Raw genomic sequence first — 7,020 nt, 5'->3', positions numbered from 1 at the left:
TATATGGGCCACATGTGGGGCAGGCTCTTAATGGCTTGAGATGCTGCTCTAAACTTTGCTTCCATATCCCCTCTTATGGATATTTTTTTACCCTTTTAAGGAGTGGGAGCATCTGCAGTTTGGTCATCCTTCTACTTGAGCTTCCTGTGATCTGTGGATTGCATCTTGGATAATTCGAGGTTTTTGGCTAATATCCAATGAGTGCCTACCATATGTGTTTTTCTGTGATTGAGTTACCTCACTCAGGATGATATTTCTAGTTCATTCCATTTGCCAATGATTTTCATGAACTCATTGTTTTTGATACCTGAGTAGTAATCCATTGTGTAGATGTACCACATTTTCTGTATCCATTCCTCTGTTGAAGGGCATCTAGGTTCTTTCCAGCTTCTGACTATTATAAAGAAAGTTGCTATGAACATAATGGAACATGTGTCTTTGTTGTATGTTGGAGCATCATTTGGGTATATACCCAAAAGTGGTATAGCTTGGTCCTCATGTAGTGCAATGTCCAATTTTCTGAGGAACCTCCAGACCGATTTCCAGAGTGATTGTACCAGTTTGCAATCCCAGCAACAATGGAGGAGTGTTCCTCTTTCTCCACATTCTCAACAGCATCTGCTGTCGCTGGAGGAGTTTTTAATCTTAGCCATTCTGATTGGTATAAGGTGGAATCTCAGGGTTGTTTTGATTTGCATTTCCCTTATGACTAAGGTTATTGAACACTTCTTTAGGTGTTTTTTGGCCATTCAATAATCCTCTGCTGAGATTGTTTTGTTTAGTTCTGTACCCCATTTTAATAGTGTTATTTGGCTCTCTGGGGACTACCTTCTTGAGTTCTTTTTAAATTTTGGATATTAGCCTTTTCCCAGATGTTGATTAATATCTTCTCCAAATCTCGAGGTTGCCATTTTGTCCTATTGACAGTGTCCTTTGCCTTACATAAGTTTTTGGTGTCAGAGGTGCCCTTTGTCAATTGTCAATCTTAGAGCCTAAGCCATTGGTCTTCTGTTGAGAAGTCTGGTGCAATTCTGATAAGTCTGCTTTTATATGTTCCTTGACCATTTCCCCTTACTTCTTTTAATATTCCTTCTTTGTTTTGTGCACTTGGTGTTTTGACTATTATGGGACAAGAGGAATTTCTTTTCTGGTTCTATATATTTGTAGTTCTGTAGGTTTCTTGTATGTTTATGGGTATCTATTTCTTTAGGTTAGGGATTTTTTTCTATGATTTTGTTGAAGATATTTACTGGTCCTTTAAGACTGTCTTCACTCTCTTCTCTACCTATTATCCTTAGGTTTGATTTCTCATTCTGTCCTGGATCTCCTGTATGTTTTGGGCTAGGAGGTTTTTCCATTTTACATTATCTTTGACAGTTGTGTCTATCTTTTCTATGGTATCTTCTCCTCCTGACATTTGCTGTTCTATCTCTTGTATTCTGTTGGTGATGCTCACATCTATGACTCCTGATCTCTTCTCTAGGTTTTCTATCTCCAGGGTTGTTTCCCTTTGTGCTTTCTTTATTGTTTCTATTTCCGTTTTTAACTCCTGTAGGTTTTGTGCCTGTTTGTTTCTTTTTTCAGTAGTTCTTTAAGGGATTTTTGTGTTTCCCTTTAACGACTTCTACTTGTTTACTTGTGTTTCCTATATTTCCTAAGGGAGTTAATTATGACCTTATTAAAGTACTCCATCATCATGATAAAATGAGATTTTAAATCTAGATCTTGCTTTTCCAGTGTGTTTGGATTTCTGGTGTTTGCTTTGGTGGAAGAACTGGGCCCTGATGATGCCAAGTAGTCTTGGTTTCTGTTTCTTTGTCTCCTGCACTTGCCTCTCACCATTAGGTTGCCTCTGGTGTTAGCTTGTCTGTTTCTGATGGTGCCTTGACTCTCCTGTGGGCCTGTGTGTCAGCACTCCTGTAGACCTGCTTTCCTGTTTTCTTTCAGTCAGTTATGGGAGTAGAATACTCTGCTCTCAGGCATGTAGTCATTCCTGGTGTTGGCTTTCCACTCTCCGTGAACAGGGGGCACAGGTGGCACAAAGCATTTTCCTCTTGAGTAGGCAATGTGGGCAGAGAGTAGTTTCCTCTGGTTTCACAGGAGTGTCCACACTTCTGAGGGTCTGGCCCCTGCCCCACTTGATTTGGGTGCAGGGAGCTGTTTGACCAGTTCAGTTCAGATCCGGGCATAGATCTAGACTGCAGGGCTCCTGAAGGTTGACTGTTCCTTTATTCCTGTGTCCAGATGCACAATGCAGTTTCCTCTTGTGTAAGGGATGTGGGCAAAGGTAGGCATAAATGGCAGTCTGTCCTGTCCTACAGTCTCAGGATTGCCCACACTTCTTGGTGTTCAGTTCTCTCTCCCACGTGATTTGGGAGCAATGAGCTGTGGGCCAGGATCAGAGATGTTCAGGCCACAGACAGAAACCAGAAATGCCTGGTCTGAGAGGATTTCTGCCTTCGTGTGTCCTGAGTCCACCAGGCAGGTCACCAGGAGCAGAAAAGTTTTCCTTACCTCTGCTCTCAGACATGTAGTCTCTACTGGTAGCTGGCTTTCAGCTCTTCATTAGGGAAGCAACCAGAAGAACATCTTTTCAAGTCCTATTCTGCAGACTAGTTTTATGTCAACTTGACAGAAATCATCAGAGAGAATAGAATCTCAATTGAGAAAGTGCCTCATTAGGATATAGTTGTAAGCAAGCCTATAGGGAATTTTCTTAATTAGTAACTGACATAAGAGTGTCTATCTAATTGAGAGTATCACCCTTCCGATTGTAGTGTTATGTATGCTAAAAAAGTAGGCCAAACCTTTTCAGGGAGTGAGAAGGTAAGTTGCATTCTGCTTCAAATGTGCCTTCAAGTTCATGCTCAATGTGATTCTTACCATGAGTTTCTTTTATGATGGACAATGATTTAGAAATTTAAGCAAAATAATTTTTCCTACCAAAATTGCCTTGGTCATGGTGTTTCATCACAGCAATAGAAACCATCAAACTAATACTGAGCTATTTTGTTACCTTCCAAAGTTCATTTCTACACCTTGCATCTGTCCCCAGGTCTCTTAGTATGGGTTTTACTGCTGCTAACAGACACAATGACCAAGGTCACACTATAAGGACAACTTTTAGTTGTGACAGGCTTACAGATTAGATGTTCAGTCAATTATCATCAAGGCAGAAGATGAAAAGATCCAGGCAGGTATGGTATAGGAGGCACTGAAAGCTCTGCATCTTCATCTGAAGGCCACTAATTGAATTCTGTCTTCCAGGGAGCTAGGATGGGAATTTAAAAGTCCATGACCAGGACCTATGCCCCTCTCTGGGCAGTTGTTCCTGAACCAGTGCCATGAGCAGACCTTTGGCACTGTCACTGCACCCACTCCTACAACTCCCAGAGGAAGCCGGACTCCCTAGGGTTCTGAAACACCCAGGATCACAGGAAAGGCCACAACATCTGCCACAATACCCATCCCAAAACCCAGAGTAACTGGGTACCCCAGTATCCAGTGAATCAGGAACTCCTATCCAGGCAGGGACAAACAGGGAAAGGTGATAACATTTCAAATGTAAGTAATGAAAACATTCCATAAAAGAAAAAATAAAAAGAGCTCGTGCTCAGAATTACACACTCCTCTTACAAGGCAACACATCCTACTAGTGCTACTGCTTTGGATTACCATATTCAAACCATCACACAGGGTATGCAGGCATAAATTCTCTTGAAGTATAAATGAGTGTGGTCTCCTGCACAGTGTCATATACTATGTTTGTGATTGGCTCCATATTACTCTGCATTTTTGCCTATTATTGTTGTCATGATGATTTTTTTTCCAATTCAAGCTCTTTTATTAGATCAGTGTTTAATTCTCCTCTTTACAAAGAACTTTTGTGTGGCAAATATTCCACACCTTTTATACATTCACATATGTACATATGCATTTATAAATTTTGATAACTATGAATTCTTTACAATTACAAAAGCTGTCATGTTAGTTTAAGTGCAAGTCACTTTCTCAACACACAGTTTATTTCTTTTTGTTTACTATCATTTGTGAACAGCTGGTGTCTTCTGTGTTCTTTTCTTTCCTATGTTCAACATATAAATATGCTTTTCTGACCATAACCATGAGCATATCTCAGGCTGACTAATGTGCATATTCATTCCTAATGTATGTTCTCTGCTCTGCCTATGCTCTATAAGCCACTTAGTTTCATTTATCTTCCTGGATATTTTTTAACATCCTAATTTTGAAAATTTTAATATTCCATTTCTCCTCTTTCTAAATCTAAAATTCAAAGACTGATTTATTTTGAGAATGTCTGATCCTTTGGAAGTCTCAGTCCCATATAGTTTGGGTGGATTTTATTCTCTTTCTCTCATCCTATAACAGTGTATCATTAACCCAGACCAAGCTCTACCTCCCGAGAGTATTGGTATAAGTTCTTCTATGAATATTTCATAGAACTCTGCACTAAACCCATTTGGTCCTGGATGTTTTTTGGTTGGGAGACTTTTAATAACTGCTTCTATTTCTTTAGGAGTTATGGGACTATTTAGGTGGTTTATCTGACCCAGATTTAATTTTGGTACCTGGTATTTGTCTAGAAAATTGTCCATTTCCTCCAGATTTTCAAGTTTTCTTTTGTAGTAGGGACTGATGATTTTTTGAATTTCCTTGGATTCTGATGTTATATCTTCCTTTTCATTTCTGATTTTGTTAATTTGGTTGCACTCTCTGTGCCCTCTTGTTAGTCTGCCTAAGGCTTTATCTATCTTGTTGATTTCTCAAAGAACCAGCTCCTGTTTGTTGATTCTTTGTATAGTTCTTTTTTTTCTGCTTGGTTGGTTTTTGTCCTAAGTTTGACTATATCCTGCCTTCTGCTCCTCTTGGGTGTATTCGCTTCTTTTTGTTCTAGAGTCTTTAGAAGTGTTGCCACGCTGCTAATGTATGCTCTCTCCAATTTTTTTTTTGAAACACTCAGAGATGTTTTCATTGTATCCCATAATTTCACTATGTTGTGCCTCCATATTTATTAAATTTTAAAATTAATTTCTTTCTTTTTTTCTTCCTTGACAAAATTGTCATTGAGTAGAACATTGTTCAGCTTCCATGTATATATGGGCTTTCTGTTGTTTATGTTTTTATTGAAGACAAACTTTAATTTGTGGTGATCTGCTAGGATACATGGGATTATTGTTATCTTCTTATATCTGTTGAGGCCTATTTTGTGACCAATTATATGGTCATTTTTTGAGAAGGTACCATAAAATGCTGAGAAGAAGGTATATTCTTTTGTTTTAGGATGAAATGGTCTGTAAATATCTGTTAAATCCATTTGGTTCATAACTTCTGTTACTTTCTCTGTGTCTCTGTTTAATTTCTGTTTCCAAGATTTGTCCATTGATGGGAGTGGTGGGTTGAAGTCTCCCACTATTATTGTGTGAGGTGCAATGTGCACTTGGAGCTTAGTAGGTTTTCTTTTATGAATGTAGTTGCCCTTGCATTTGGAACATTTATATTCAGGACTAAGAGTTCATCTTGGTGAATTTTTCCTTTGATGGATATAAAGTGTTCTTCCTTATCATTTTTCATAACTTTGGGTTGAAAGTAGTTTTGTTTGATATTAAAATGACTACTGCAAATAGTTCTTGGTACCATTTGCTTAGAAAATTGTTTCCCAGCCTTTTACTCTGAGACAGTGTCTGTCTTTCTCAACGAGGTGTCTTTCCTGTTTGCAGCAAAATGCTGGGTTCACGTCCATATCCAGTCTGTTAGTCTATGTATTTTTATTGGGGAATTAATTTCACGGATGTTAAACTATATTAAGGAATAGTGATTGTTTTTTCCTGTTATTTTTATTGTTAGAGATCAAATTATGTTTGTGTGTCTCTCTTCTTCGGATTTTGTTGCAAGGAGATTACTTTCTTGCTTCTTTTAGGGTGTAGTTTCCCTCCTTGTGTTGGAGTTTTCCATTTATTTTCCTTTGTATGGCTGGATTTGTAGAAAGATATTGACTAATTTGGTTTTGTTATTGAATGCCTTGGTTTCTTCATCTATGTTAATTGAGAGTTTTGCTGGATTTAGTAGCCTGGGCTGGAATTTGTGTTCTCTTACGGTCTGTTTGACATCTTCCCAGGATCTTCAGGCACTCATGGTCTCTGGTGAGCAATCTAGCATAATTCTGATAGGCCTGCCTTTATATGTTACTTCTTCCCTTACTGATTTTAATATTCTTTCTTTGTTTTGTGTGTTTCATATTTTGTCTATTATGTGATGAGAGGAATTTCTTTCTGGTCCAATCTATTTGGAGTTCTGTAGGCTTCTTATTCATTTATGGGCATCTCTTTCTTTAGGTTAGGGAAGTTTTCTTCTATAATTTTGTTGAAGATATTTAATGGTCTTTTAAGTTCGGAGTCTTCAATGTCTTCTATACCTATTATCCTTAGGTTTGATCTGATCATTGCGTCCTGAATTTTCTGGATGTTTTGTGTTAGTAGCATTTTGCATTTTACATTGTCTTTGATGGTTATGTTGATGTTTTCTGTGGTATGTTCTGCCACTGAGGTTCTCTTTTCTATCTTCTGAATTACATTGGTGATGCTTGCATCCATTACTCCTGGTCTCTTTACTAGGTTTTCTATCTCCAGATTTGTCTCCCTTTGTGATTCCATTATTGTTTTAATTTCAATTTTTTAAACCCTTAATGGTTTCATTCAATACCTTCACCTGTTTTTTGTGGTTTTCCTATAATTCTTTAAGGGATTTTTGTGTTTCCTATTTTAGAGTTTTACTTGTTTACCTGTTTTGTCCTGTATTTCTTTAAGGTAGTTATTTATGTCCTTCTTTCATCATCAGGAAATGTGGTTTTAAATCAGAATCTTGCTTTTCCTGTGTGTTTGGATATCCAGTATTTGCTTTCCTGGGCAAACTGGCTCTGATGATGCCAAGTAGTCTTGGTTTCTTTAGGTTAGGTTCCTGTGCTTGCCTCTTGCCATCAGATTGTCTCTGGTGTTAGCTTGT

The sequence above is a fragment of the Rattus norvegicus genome, chromosome 4 (assembly GCF_036323735.1).
Source record: "Rattus norvegicus strain BN/NHsdMcwi chromosome 4, GRCr8, whole genome shotgun sequence".
NCBI lineage: Eukaryota > Metazoa > Chordata > Mammalia > Rodentia > Muridae > Rattus > Rattus norvegicus.
Note: the sequence above shows the minus strand (reverse complement) of the source record.